The following is a 14,744-nucleotide window of genomic DNA, read 5'->3' on the forward strand; positions in this document are numbered from 1 at the left end:
TCTTTCCCTCTGCCCCCAAAGCATCGAAAAGTAAAGCCAAAGTCCCCAAAATGCCCGAGGACTGCAGCTCATTTCCTTCCACTGGAGGCTGACCCATCAGTGCTGCCCCTGCAGCTGAGGAGAAAGGGGGAGTTTGAAACAAGATCAGACAAGGGCTCCTGCTTCTCTTCATGGGACAAGTCCTCTCTCTGAAATGGAGTCCACATCCCACTGAAGGGGGAAGGGGGTGTTCGACTCCCAGGTTCCATGCTGGGTGACCTTGGGCCAGTCACACCATCTCGGCCTCACCTACCCCCGTAGGGATGTTGTCAATATGAAGATGTAAGGTGCTTAGGGTCCCCAGTGTAGAGAAAAATGGAATATAGATACATAAATATAATCTGATAGAAAAGTGGGGTGTCCAAGAGGAGGGTTCTCTCCCTGCCCTTCTCTGTGATGTGTTTATTTGATATCTCGTAGGTTAATAGCGAAGTCAGGATATCTTTGGATAATTAAGTCCGGTGACTGGAGCCCTGAACAGGCAAGACAGAATTTTCAACAACCTGAAAAGGGCCCGAGGTTGTCAGGAAAATGTGAAATCTGAAGACAAATACACTGGGCATCTTAAAGAATCCAAAAATTATAAAGGGAGCTTGAAGCCAGGGCTCCCCTCAGTGGCTGTTGCTAGGCAACCGAGGCAGGCTTCAGTTTCAATCAGTGCGGGGACAATTTGACCTTGGAGGGGGAGCTCCTTGGGGCCAGGCCTGGCTAGGGTTGCCACCTCCAGGCTGGAAGATTCCTGGAGATTTGGGGGTTAGAGTGTGAGGAGGGCATGGTCTGGGGAGAGGAGAGGCCTCCGCTGGATTTAGTGCCATAGAATCCACCCTCCAGAGCTGTCCTCTTCTCTAGGGGGGGGGGGGCAACTCTGTCATTCTGGGATATTTCCAGGTCCCACCAGGAGGTTGGCAACCGAAGACCTGGAAGCAACCTCTGGGTGACTGGAGACCACCCAACTTGTAGGACCCAAGTAGGCCTGGCTGCTTGCTACTCTTCAACATTAGATTTAGATGATGAAGATGGATGGATGGATAAGTTTGGAAGGAATCTAAAAAATAAAATCTGGGTATGGTCAGTCCGAGTCTCCTGTCAATGTCCCAGCAAGTCTCCCAAAGACAGCACTGGGTGCACTGTTTCTTTGGTGGGAGGTGGCCCTTCAGAGAAGTGTTCATGGACTCCTTGCACTTGCCATTGTGAGGCTGGAAAAGGGGACATTTGGATTTGGGCTGTCCAGCAGGTGTTGTTTGTGGCTCCTCTCAGTGGCTCTCTGTTGGCAGGAGACAGCGTCCAGGATGCTGGTAGGCGATGGCCACTCCCTCTCCCAGCAGGGGAACTGGTCTAACTGGGTGGTTTTGGACCAGTCACATCCTTACAGCCTAACCTGCCTCGCAGGATCGTTCTGTGGATGGAAAGTAGGAGACAAGAATGATGTAAGCTGCTTTGGTCCCCACTGTGGAACAAGGTGTGTGTGGGGAGGAATAAATGAAGGGAAAAAATAATATGGCTGAAGATGGGAGGCGGCTAAGAGGTGAGTTGGTGAGTGGCTGAGAAGGCGAGAATGAGGCTGGGAGAGGATATGGGGGTTGCCAAGCGGAGAGAAAGAGAAACTAGTGTGAGGAGAGGGAAAGCGTTGGGGGCCACGGAGGGGGGGTATTCCTGAGAAGCCACTGCGACTTTGCTCTTTAGCACCACATCAGTTTCCAAGTCCAGCTGCCCACTCCTTTCCTTGGCTATCCAGTCTTGAATGCTGCCAAGAGCAAAGCTTGGAAACTATTCCCCCCCCCCCCCCCCGGATTCCTGATGAAGTTTTTAGTGAAATAGAGATGGGATAAGAAGAGGGAAGCTTCTGTGGGTATTTCCACAAAGAAAACTTGATCTAGGTTCAATGTTGTTGGGAAGCAGGGTTTTCTTCTGCTGCTGTTGCTCACACAAACACACACACACACATCCCAAGCTTTCATTGGCTTCTCTGTGCTCTTTTCTGATGTGAGCCAAAGTTTTTGAAAATATCTCAAGTAAAGCCTGGATGAGCTGCCATTTGGGTGGGACAGTTTTTCCTGTCTCTGACCCCCCATAACCATTTTCTTCCTCATCAGTAGACGGCAATTTCTTTATGTCCTGGCATCAGTGGTGGACCTCCTGATGGCACCTGGTATTTTTGGCCACTGTGTGACAGAGTGTTGGACTAGATGGGCCTTTGGCCTGATCCAGCACTGGCTTCTCTTATGTTCTTATGTTCTCTTAACATTGAACCCTGGGGCAGGTGCCAATTTTAGGCAGGAGAGACCATCAGCTGGCGACCCCTTGAATTCCAGGGCTGGGTTCTCTGTCTCCCCCAGAGCATGTTGGGAACCCAGAAAGATTCTTCAGCCTCTTGAGGACCTCACCCTTTGATCCAATTTAGACCACACTGTTTTCCAAAGCTGACTCTGCCATTGTTTCCAGGGATTTCGTTGAAGGATGGAGGCAGACGGTCTCGAGAGACACCTTTTCTGTACCGAGGGGGAGTTGGGGATGGAGGCTTCCCTCCCGATCCCGAAGGGGAACTCCTCAGACTTCAGGAGGAGAAATAGCCCTGCCTCTAGGTGAAAGATGCAAATCACCAGTCCACCTTTTCTCCCCCGGCAGGCAGCGAAATGACAGCAGAGAGCTTACCTCGACCGCCTCCTTCTTATGCTGCAGTGGAGCCAGCAGCCAGGCAGCCAGCTCAGGTAAGGGGAAGATTCCTTTGGGAGGGGGGTCTGCAAGGTGCAATTTGGGTGGTCCCTCCTCAGTTCCAACCTCGGGAGGACCCCTCTGTTGCCCTTGACTTGTGGGGCTGCAAAGGGTCCCTGGGGTGATCTCCTCATGAAGCGGTGAACCTGCCAGAAGACATCTTCATTGTCTCCATCTTTGTGTGTGTGTGTGTGGGTCGGAGATCCTGGTCACACGCTCACACACAGCCCGCCTATCGTGATTCTTCAAGAAGGAAACTGTTCTCTGATTCCAGGGACGAGTGTCTTTTGAGGAGGTGGCCGTGTGCTTCACCGCGGAGGAATGGGCCTTGCTGGATCCGGCCCAGAGAGCGCTGTACAGGGAGGTCATGCTGGAGAATTATGGGATGGTGGTCTCTTTGGGTAAGAACAGATTCCTCTTGTTCTTGTTGTCTGTGGAAGAAGTGGGGAAAAGTTAGTAAGAAAGGTGCCCTCGCTGTTCGTCCTCTGGTTTTCTTGGCCAACCATTTTCTAAAGTCTCTTTCCAGAGAGGGGAGGCCTGACCTGGTGGTTCCGTGTTAGATCCAAGTCTGTTGCCAACTGATGAGGCACTTTTGAGAGTTCATCATGCCTTGTTTGGATCATATTGCAGTTCTTTGAAAACACTGCAGGGTAGGCCACCATTACTGTCCCCATATTGCAGGTAGAGGGTTTTGGAGGAGAAAATAACAGTTTGGCTGAGGCTATCTTGCAAGTGGGTAGAAGCCAGACCTTCTCCATCCAAACCACCACTCTGCACTTTGATGAGAAGCAACTTGACAGGATTTCTGTACATGAATGTGTTGAAATGTAGATGCAGAACAAGATTAAGTTTTAAATATAACATCTTGAATATCAGTGCATAAAGAAGTGGATCCTGGGCAGAAATATCTTGCACTTATTGTAAGATCTATAATAGCTTTTCTTTCTGCACTCTGATAGATTATGTCAAGGTGTCAACAGGCAGACCCCATGGGTTCCCAGGGCAAGTGCATACAAATAACCAAAGTTATTTAAAAATATTTATAGAGTTTATTGAAAGATTAGACAAGTTAATGAATATATAGCCAACAGATTAAATAAGGTCAAACAGCAAACCAAACAATAAAGCTAGGCGTCATCTCCGTAACACTGTTTACAAACCTTGTCAGGTGGCACCAAAACTTACATCCAAATGACGCCCTCTAATCAGCGTGGCCTGTGGTCTCAGGAGTGGTGAAGCAAAGTGTCAGGCCTACGGCCCGTGAAAATCTCCGCCAGGTAGCCGGCCTCTGGATCCATATGGCAATTCTAGTTTTGAGCCCCTCCAGTCAGGTGATGATGACACCCAATCCCAACACGTCTCCAGGAGGAATCTCTAGGAAATTGCATCAGTGCTCCTGGTCTTCCCCCTCCCATCGCTGATGACACGTCCTCCTGGGAAGCTGACTGCCCCTCTCCCACCCTGCCCTCGAAGATGATCAGGCGCCAGGCAGGCCGAGGGACTAAGGAGCAACTCCTGCAAGGAAGGCCAGGCCTGAGACTGCACACATGAACCCTTGAGGGGGAGGCAAGGATGACACTTTGCCTTACACGTAGTGTCGACAGTTATAGTGAGTAGGTCATGCTGGCAGAGGTCACAAAAATATATAATACTGAATATGTAGTGGTCAAGGAGCTCAAACCTGAACCCCGTGGGTCCCCAGGGCAGCCACAGACGAGCAAGGAGAGTGTTGATTTATACAGTTTATTTCAGTTCCTGACAAGGGAATTAAGTATACTGCAAACACTTCACTCTAAAATCGTGCCATGAGAAAACAATGAAGCTAGCTCCCCTGTCTACTGCTCTCAGGGCTTGCATTCGATGGCACAGGCATTAAACTCCAAACTCAAAGGCCACAGCTCAGGCGCTTTCTATGCCGCTAGCAATTGCGATTCAAGCAGGACACAGTTTAGGCCTCTCTCCATCAGGATCTCAGCCAGCTTCTTTCACTCTGGGCCCTTCACTGAATTCTAGTTTTTGGCCCAGCAACATCAGGTGAGGACGAGATCCAATCAGAACATGGTTCTCAAGAGAAGCCTCCAGAAGATTATCTCATCAGCCCTGGCACTCTCCTCCCCAATCCTTTGGGTGGCAGGTTCTCAGGAAAAGGGTGATCACGCCCCTCCACCTCGGGCCTTGAAGCTTATAAAAACTATGCAGGCCAACAAACCAGTTAGGAACCACCTGCAGGTTGACCCCGGAATTCCTGTTCACATGCCCTTGAGGGGAGATCAAGGGGAGCTCTGCCTCACAGTAGTAAATATGAAACCAATAGATGTAGCTGTAAAATAGATTAGTAGTGAATCTGAAATCTAAAATGTTGAATAGAAACGTACCCCAACATAAGCAAATGCCGTTTTATTTTATGCATAGTGTCTTAAAAACAATAATGTTGGGGAGAAATGCTTTTTGTTTCATACACTCTGTGATATATATAATTTTTTGAAATACGTAATTATGCAAACCCTTTTTCGTTTCTGTATCCCCTTTAAAGCTTTACTTTGTTTTCTAAAATGAAAATGTACATATTGAAATCTTTCAGGCCGAGGCCTTTCTTGGGCCTCCTTTCTGGACTCCTCTTAACTGGGTATGCCAGGGATTGAACCTGGGACTTTCTAGTCCTTCCTTGCTACCATTTGACCTACATAAAGATCACAGTGATGCTGTCTAGACCACACTGCAGGCAAGAAGGTTTGGATTCCCTGAATAATGTTCTAATCCAGATTCCAAGAAATGAACAGTGCTTATGGGAAGGGTCAGAGGCTGGGGGTGAAGCCCCTGATTTGCACGGAGAAGGTCCAAAATCCATCCTCAGCATCTTTAGTTAAGAAGGATCTCAAAGAGGATGGCCTGGAAACGCTGCTCTCTCCCTGAGACCTTGGAGTCCCAGAGGCATTTGGAGTTCTCAGTGCTGGGCAAGACGGGCCAGTGGTCTGGGACTGGCGGTTTATTATCTTTCTCTCTCTCTCTTTTTTTAAGCCCCCAAAGGGGATTTTTTATTATTTTTTTAATCACTACAAAAACTACAACAGAAAAAAGGGGGAGGGGGACTACATATACGGGATAAAGTAAAGAACCCACTACTGACTAAAAGCCCAAGAGGGGAGATCCTCCACCTAGCTTAGTTACTTCAAATCTTCTATCCTTATCTCTTTTCGTTTCCAGGACAATGCTGGGGATCCACGCCTACCCTCATCATCTATTGGCTCCAAGAAGAAGGCCTCTTTCTCCAGGGCTCCGCAGAAGACCCTCAGTCAGCAGGTCAGTGCTTAGATGCTTCATGGGAGCCCCTCTGCCTGCAGGAAAACAGGCGTGACCATCCAGAAAAGACAGGATGTAATCAAAGTATTGCTACTGATGGAATGACCAGAAGAAGCCAAAGAACATAGTGGCAAAGAGATGCAGCAGGCAACTTCTCCAGATGGTTGCTTTGAGGCCAAAGGAGAAACGAATTAATTATGTTCTGTTACCTCTTACTTCTTTTGTGGATACTCAGCATTCTCTTACAGGAGGATGACCAAAGTTAGAAACAAACATGATAGTTAAAAAAAAAAAAATTAATACTGTGCACTTATTCTCACAGACAGTATAGTTTGAGGATTGATTTTTATCACTTTTGTAGCTAACCAGTATTCTACCTGGACCAGTAAAAGTGGCCCTAGTTCACATCTATCCCTCTTGGAGCTGCCTCCTCCTCTTTTTTTTTTAAAAAAGTAAACCTAAAGAATTACTTTGAAAAGAAATGCTGGTATTTTCTATAATAACAAATCTATTTTTTTTCCTGATGAGAAAGGTAGTTGTAACAGAAATTTCAGAGCAGAGTCTACAAGCATAGGCATCTGCTTGGAAACTAGCCGGCAGCTGCGTGGTCAGGTGACCAGAGAGGCAGAGAGAGAGAGTGTGTGACGTAATGGTTTTGGAATCTTCCATTTGAACTGGAGGGAGGAAGGAACGGTAGGAAAAGGTGGTTAACGGCTGACTGCTGACCAGAAGAGGAAAGGGAGAAAGGGTGCTCTCATATGAAAGAGAGCGTGGACCCTGTGTGCCGCTGAGGAGTTTAATGATAGAAACTCCTGGTGTATAACTCAGACACACATAGAAATCCCGTTGGGGAAGGTTATACAGTTCTAGCTCGGGACCAACTGCAAGTGAAGCAAGTTAAGGAGACGCTAGGCTGTGGGAGAGCCTTCAACAGAACAGAGATATAAAAGATGGAGTGTGCAGGAAGGGTGTGGTTTGGAAGAAAACTAAAGGACCTAAGAGCAGTCCAAAGTTTTCTTTTTAAAAAAGGAACAAAAGAAAGCCTGAACAACTGATTGACTCCCTGTATATAACCCTGTTCCCCGGTATTATTTTACATAAACTTATATTTGTGTTTAAAGTGGAGGGTGTCGTAAACCTCTATGTTGAAGAGGGCGAACTGGCGGTAGAGAGGGGGAAAGTGTGCTGAGAGCCCCCTGCAGTTACAGTAGCGTCTTCCTTCCCGTCCCATCATTAAGCACTTTTCGTTTCTTCAGGTGATCTTTCAGGGACCGAGATTGAGGGGGAACATTCAAGGATGTCACTTGCTGGACTAACAGAGGGAGAACAGTTGAGCAGTAAAGATGGAGAAAAGATGCTGGTGGGGAAGAGGACACAGAAGAAAGGAGAGCCATCCAGAGCCCTAGGAGATTGGAAACTAGAACGTGAAGTCAAACCCTATAATGGAAAGAGATGGAGGAAAAGTACAAACTGTGGGAATGATTTCAGTCTTCATGGACATCAAGGAATTCTCAGAGGAGAAAAATGTTACAAATTTGTGGAATGTGGAAAGAGTTTCTGTCAGAGTTCACACCTCACTTCCCATCAAAGTATCCATACAGGAGAGATACCATATCAGTGCTCAGAGTGTGGAAACAGTTTCCATACAAGCTCTGCCCTCACTTCCCATCAAAGAATCCACAGAGGAGAGAAACCATCTCAGTTCTCAGAGTGTGGAAAAAGTTTCCATGAGAGTAATGCCATCACTTCTCATCAAAGAATCCATACAGGAGAGAAACCGCATCAGTGCTCAGAGTGTGGAAAGAGCTTCAGTTACAGTTGCAGTCTCACTTCCCATCACAGAATCCATACAGGAGAGAAACCATATCAGTGCTCAGTGTGTGGAAAGAGTTTCTGTCAGAGTGGCTCCCTCACTTCCCATCAAAGAATCCATACAGGAGAGAAACCATATCAGTGCTCAGACTGTGGAAAGAGTTTCCGTGAGAATGGCTCCCTCACTCGCCATAAAAGAATCCATACAGGAGAGACACCATATCAGTGCTCAGAGTGTGGAAAGAGCTTCAATCGCAGTAGCTCTCTCACTCGCCATCAAAGAATTCATACAGGAGAGAAACCATATCAGTGCTCAGAGTGTGGAAAGAGTTTCCGTCATAGTTGCAACCTCACTTCTCATCAAAGAATCCATACAGGAGAGAAACCGCATCAGTACTCAGAGTGTGGAAAAACGCTCATTGAATGTGCCTCCAACTTCCTATCAAAAAATCCATACAGGAGAGAAACCATATCAATGCTCAGAGTTTGAAAAGTGTTAAATAGCAGGGTAACAAATCCATACAAACTGGTTTGATTTGCTAACCAGCCTCCTGGTTCGTATAAGTTCATGGTTTGGTTCGTGGTTCAGCTACAACCATGAACCGAACCCCAAAAATGCAATTAGTGCCCATCACTAGCGGCTCAGTCTTCGGCAAGATCTTCCTTTGAAATCAAGCCTTATTAAGAATGGAAGCATCCATGCAGGAATGGAAGTATATAAATGCTCAAAATGTGGGGCGAAACATCTGCCAGAGTTCGTATCTTACCAGTCATCAAAGAATCGATACAGAAGACATATCATATGAACGCTGCAAACATGGAAAATGTTTCAGACAGAATTCACTCCTCACCTCTCATCAAGCAAACCCATCAATGCTCAGAATGTTTAAATGTTTTCTCTGAAACAAAGCATCATCGGAGTGGTCAGCACTGCAGGGTCAGCGCACCCCAAAATTGCTAAAACAGCTCCTAGCACACCCAGACCACTCCTGCTGCTCCAGGACACTCCCCTCAATCGTTCTGTAAAGGCAGGGCACATGAGGTCACCCCCAAAATAAAAAATTTTGAGGTATCTTCAGTCACCTCAGAATGGAGCCCTGAAGTCTGCCTTGTTGAGAGCAGTCTGCTGAGGGGTCACTTGATACACCAAAACAAAAAAAGTGCCACTTGGCATGGTCTGCACCACAGGGTCGGCATAGCCAAAAATCGTGAAAACACCTTCTCCCGCCGCCAAACAACTCTCGCTGTCCCAGGACACTCCCCCCAACCTCTCTGAGAAGGCCGGGGCGCTCTAGAGTGTACCTCTGTACCATGGCCCGCACCACAGAACCAATGTTTGACTTTTTCATTTATTATTTAGTTCATTATCTATTTCATGATGATAAGAGTGGGATCTAACCCTAGCAAACATAGCGGATTATAGCCTTGAATAGTGGGCACTGAATAGGGGTGACACATGTTCCCGTGAGTTTCATTCAACGAGTTGAGCTGGCTTTTAATATGCAATAGGACAATCCCTAAGAAGTGATTTTACAATCGCTGCCTGCTTTTTTAAAAAGGTAGAGTCTCCCCCAGAACTGAGAGAGCATGATCCTTATCTTCTCCCCTGAAACTTTGTCTGGTTAGTCTTAATCCTTCCAATTCCGGCCAGTGGTCTCTACTCTGTTAACTGGGTGAACTTTTTATACCCCCTGTCCCTCTGACTCTGATCAATCCCCCCACCCTTACCCACGGGCTGCTGATTAAACTGAACCCTGCCCTCTCGAATGTGCTTTAGTGTTTGATTCTTTTCTGCAGAGACACCGCTTATTGCTATTTGTTATTTTTCTCAAAAAACACTGAAATTTTATCTTATGCAGCCTCACATCAGCCTTTTGTTACTGAACTTAAAATTGGTGTTCCCTTTTCAATCCTTGATAAGAAATTCAACAAGGTATTTGCAGTTCGTATGGAACTAATCTTGATTCAGGAGAAATCACTTTCTAGCACACATGGCATCGTAGAATCACAGAGGTGGGAGGGGCCATGCAGGCCCTCTAGTCCACCCCCCCTTTCTCCATGCAGGATCAGCATAGAGCCAGTTTGGTGTAGTAGTTAACTGCGCGGACTCTAATCTGGGAGAACCGGGTTTGATTCCCCACTCCTCCACACGCAGCTGCTGGATGACCTTGGGCAAGCCATAGTTTTGATAAGAGCTGTCCTTGAAAAAGAGCGGTGTTTCTGTCAAGAGCTCTCAGCCCCACCTACCTCACAGGGTGTCTGTTGTGGGGAGGGGAAGGGAAAGGAGTTTGTAAGCCGCTCTGAGATACCTTTGGGTAGTGAAGGGTGGAGTATAAATCCAATCTCTCCTTTCCTCCTGACAAAACGTTTAAAGACTGCCAGGGAGGGGGAGCTCATCACCTCCCTTGGCAGCTGATTTCCCTGATGCATGATTCTAATTATAAAAAAGTTTTTCCTAAGATCCAGCCGGTACCTTCCTGCCCTTAATTTAAACCCATGATTGTGAGTCCTGTCCTCTGCTGCCGACAGGAACAGCTCCCTGCCCTCCTCCGAGTGACAGCCTGTAATGATTCCTTGTTATATGTGTGTGTGTGTGTCGCTTTAAAAGTTTGGTTGCATGGCTGAGAGATAGTCTAGAGTGGTTGAAACAGGCAAGTGTGTGTGATTGGTGATTGGCAGAAAGGGGGAGGGGTTTTGGAAGTGTTTCTGAGTGGATGAATATGTATGTCTGTCAAGAGTGACAGAGTTTTGACAGTTGATAAAGACAGTTGATAAGTTAGTAAGTTCTGGAGTCTGGGAGAGAAGCGGTCTGTGTGTGTGCAGTTAAGAACAGCTGAGGTTGTTCTGAGAGAATACGAAAATATAAATGAAAGTAATTGAAGACAAAGTTTAGGAAAGGCTGTATGTCCTGGAGAGAAACAGTGAACTTACATGACCTTGAGTTAAAGTGTTAGAAAGTTACCTGAAAGATCCCTGTCAGTAAGGGAGCATATTGTGTGTGATACAACAAGCAATGGTTCATTGATTACATATTATTAGATATCTTGTTCTACCCTTTTATTTATGAATTATTTCAATAAATCTTCTTTATTCAAGTATGCCAACTCTGAAATAAATGCTTCCTCAATACCACATTAGTTCCTAGAAAGCCTTAAACACGACCTACCTACCCAGTAATAGAAAGAGTAGAAGAAATAAAGGTTTGGAAAGCCGTAAATTTCCTGGTGGCAGCCGGATATACCCAGTAGAACAAAACATAAAGAACACTTTTAAAGGGAAACCAGACCTCCCCAGATAAGGGGTCGTCACACAGCCCTTCAAAGACTTCAAGAGAGCAATCATGTCCCCACTCAACTAAAACCATGCCTCGGTGTACGAATCACATCAGTCACAAGCCGTTTCTGTGGCAGGTAAACATTGCACACAGCACTTCACTTTTAAAGCGACGCTACTGTAACTTTGTGGACATGACAAAGTTGTGCTATATGTTACTGTAACAGGTGGGGGGGGCCTCTCTGGCACAGAGGCAAGCCACTGAGACCGCGAAAGACCCTACTTTGCCTGGCCCTGGGACAGACAGGATCCCCCTGCTAGATCTCCAGCCCATTATCAGTCCTTGTGTAAAGAGAGAAGGGGGGTGGGGGTGGAAAGGCAGCATGTGTGTATGGGTGTGTGTGTGATTGTATGGCTTTTTATTTCATGCAGACTCCGGAGGAGTGCGGCAAACCGCTGTGTCAGCACATAAAACTTATTTCGCCTGCCCCCTTTGATGGCTTCATTGGGGTTGGGGACACAGGTGTGTTTTTGGAAGGCTGAGGGATTTGGGGAGCCCTGAAAACTGCTGAGACAGCGAAAGAAAGCCATCTCCCTTTTTTCCTCTTGCCCGTTCTTGCTCTCAGTGTCCGGGGTAAATGTTTCCCCTGCCTTGTTTTCACAGCCCGGCAGCCTGTGTGTTATTTTTTTATTTACAGTCTGGGAGAGGCTAAATGCTTTGGAGAAACTGGCTTTTTTTCTTTAAAAAGCCTTTTTTGGAAGGCACGGAGCCCTCCCAGGGTCTTGCCTGGAGATTTTCCCTGAGGGTTTTTTTTGGGGGGGTGGGAGCCTGCAGCCTTTCGAGCAAGGCAGCCAACAGGACTGGTTTGAAGTTGCACCAAAACACACACCATCTCGGGTATTCACTTGTATCGCCGCCCCCCTGCCCCCGAGGCATGCTTTTAAATACAACTGCAGGCATGTTTCAAACCCACAACGTTTGTAGCAAGCATGCAAAAAAAACCCCCACACTGCTGCTTTTAACACTTATGTTCACTTCAGCAACGTTTTCCAAAAGCCCAAGATGAAACCCTAACTCCTCCTTCCTTCCCCGTCAGCCAATAGGCATTGCAGGAGGGGTGGTGGAGAGGGTGGGTGCCAGGTGGGGGAAGGGCAGCCAGTGTATACCCCATATACTACTTATGCCGGTAGGTGCCACGACTGCCTGGGGCAGTGGATTCCAGGTGTTCATTACTTTTTTGGATGGAGAAGGACTTCCTTTTCTCTGTTCTAAAGACCCCTGTTGCTTCTGTCAGTGGGTGCAGATTGTGAGGAGGTGGTTTCTCTGAGGGGCTCTGACTGAAGAGCTGGGAAGAGAGGGGGGGAGAGGCTCTGGGGGGGGGAGATCTGCCACCTTCCAGGAGGACATTTCCCCCTGTGCTCAGAGTATTGGAAAATACAGCCGACATACCCCCCCCCCCTCCAGATTCGATTCCCCACCCCTCCACATGAAGCCCACTGGCTGACCTTGGGCCAGTCCCAGTTCTCTCGGAAATCTCCCAGCCCCACTTACCTCACAAGGTGCCTGTTGTAGGGAGGGGAAGGGAAAGGTGATTGTAGGCCGCTTTGTGACTCCTTAAGGTAGAGGAAAGCGGGGTATAAAAACCAACCCTCCTCCTCCTCCTCCTTCCACCATGGAGTTACGTTAGGCCAGTGACATACTTTCAGTCTAAGCTACATCATGGCAGGGTTTTTGTGACGATAAAGGGGGGGTTACGTACAGCACACAAAAATCAAAATCTGATATATCTGGAAAGTGGGGTGTCAGAAAAATGCAGTCCTGGTGTAGTGGTTAGAATACGGTCTGGAAGACTGGAGTTCAAGTTCCCGCTCTGCCTTGAAAGCTCGCTGACTGACCTTGGATCAGTCACCCTGTCTCAGTCTAACCTACCCACAGGGGTGTTGTGAGGATAACATGGACGAGAGGATGAAGATGCAAGCTACTTTGGGTCCCCAGTGGGAAGGAAAGGGTGGCATAAAAGTAGTCTATCAGTTCAGAAAGCTTGATGGAAAAGTGGGGTGTCCCAGAGAAGGGTTCTGTCCTGACCTTCTCCTGGTGACTTGTATGTATTTCCCAGTATGGAAGATTCAGGTGGGTAGCCATGTTGGTCTGAAGGAATAAAACAAAGTTTGAGTCCAGTGGCACCTTTCAGACTAACAAAGTTTAATTTTGGGTATAAGCTTTCAGCTACAAAACAGAATGTACTGTTGCCTATTATCTTTAAGATGGGGTGGTGGTGTTCAACCCTGCATTTCTCCAGAGCCCAGAGAACTAGCCTTGCTTCAACCCTGGTATGTTGACTGTGTATGGGCAGAGAACTGAAGGAGGAATTAGGGTTGCCAGACAGAAAACTCCTGGATGGATCCTGGGGAGGACAGGGACCTCAGTGGGGCACAGTGCCATAAAGTCCACCCTCCAGAGCATCCATTTTCTCCACTGATCTCCGTATTCTGGAGATGAGCTGTAATTCCGGGGGATCCCCAGGTCTCACCTGGAGGCTGGCATCCCTAGGATGACTGTTAACCCAAGCTGGAGATCATGGCTTTCTGGGAGCAGAGAATTAGCAAAGAACTCCGAGGAGGCATTACTCCTGTGGGGGAATTGGTGCAATGGAAACAATCTGAAGACACATATTCAAAAAAACGTGGGGGGGGGGGGGCACAGAGTCGCCATTCCCAGAGTGGGAGGGACGGCCGCAAAGAGGAAGTGCCCCTTTCTCTCCCTCCCCCTTGGAACAAAGAAAGGGGCCACGTGAGTTGCCTGACTTCAGGCAAAGAAGGCTGGTGAGTGGGGAGGGCGGCAAGGGAAGGAGGTCCAGTTTGGGGGGAGGGTGACTTAGCCCTTGGGGGAAGAAGGGGGAGGAGCAGAACAAGGTCGGGAGCCGCACGTCTTATCAGGATCCCTGCCGCAGGGGACAGCGATACGCGTTGCACCGCCGTCGCCAGGATGTGACGCTATGCGTCGCTTTGGCAACGGGACTCCAAACAGCCCCGTTGCCAGAGCGACGCGTAGCGTCTCATCCTGGGGCGGCGGTGCAACGCGTATCGCTGTCCCCCGCGGCAGGGATTCTGAGAAGGCGTGCGGATCCCCCGCTTGCCTGTCGGGACCCCACCACCGGACAGCTGGGCTGAGAGATACAATCCCGCGGAGGGTCCGTCCCCCCCCCTTCCATCAGCCCGACGGCTGGCCGGGGAGCCTCCCGACTTCCAGAGGAAGGAGCCCTGCCTGTCTGCTTGCTGCGGGTGCCAGCTCTCCCCACCACGGGACGGGTCGGTCTGTCTCTCCCTCTCATCACCCCCCCCCCCCCCCCCCCCCTGCCACAAATGTTTGTTAATCTTTAATGTGCTACTAGACTCTTGCTCTTTTCTGCTGCTACAAACTATGGGTTTATTCCCATATGATGTGCAATCTTCCACTCAGGCTTAACTGCTGGAGGTGCTAGCAGTCAGCATAAGGAGGCATGCCTGGACTTGTCTGGCAGGCCACCTAGATGGAGAGTGGGGAGGCATGTCTAGGCTTGTTTGGGCAGTCCATCTAGTTGGAGCTTGAAGCCCCAGAACAAAGGCAG

At 48.2% G+C, this 14,744-nt stretch overlaps 1 pseudogene; it reads left to right on the forward strand.

The window, feature by feature from the left end:
* Positions 1-14,744, forward strand: part of LOC107122598 — a 112,221-nt pseudogene that overhangs the window by 22,357 nt on the left and 75,120 nt on the right.

This window comes from Gekko japonicus, unplaced genomic scaffold (genome assembly GCF_001447785.1).
Source record: "Gekko japonicus isolate JY-2015 unplaced genomic scaffold, Gekko_japonicus_V1.1 scaffold1563, whole genome shotgun sequence".
NCBI classification, from domain to species: domain Eukaryota; kingdom Metazoa; phylum Chordata; class Lepidosauria; order Squamata; family Gekkonidae; genus Gekko; species Gekko japonicus.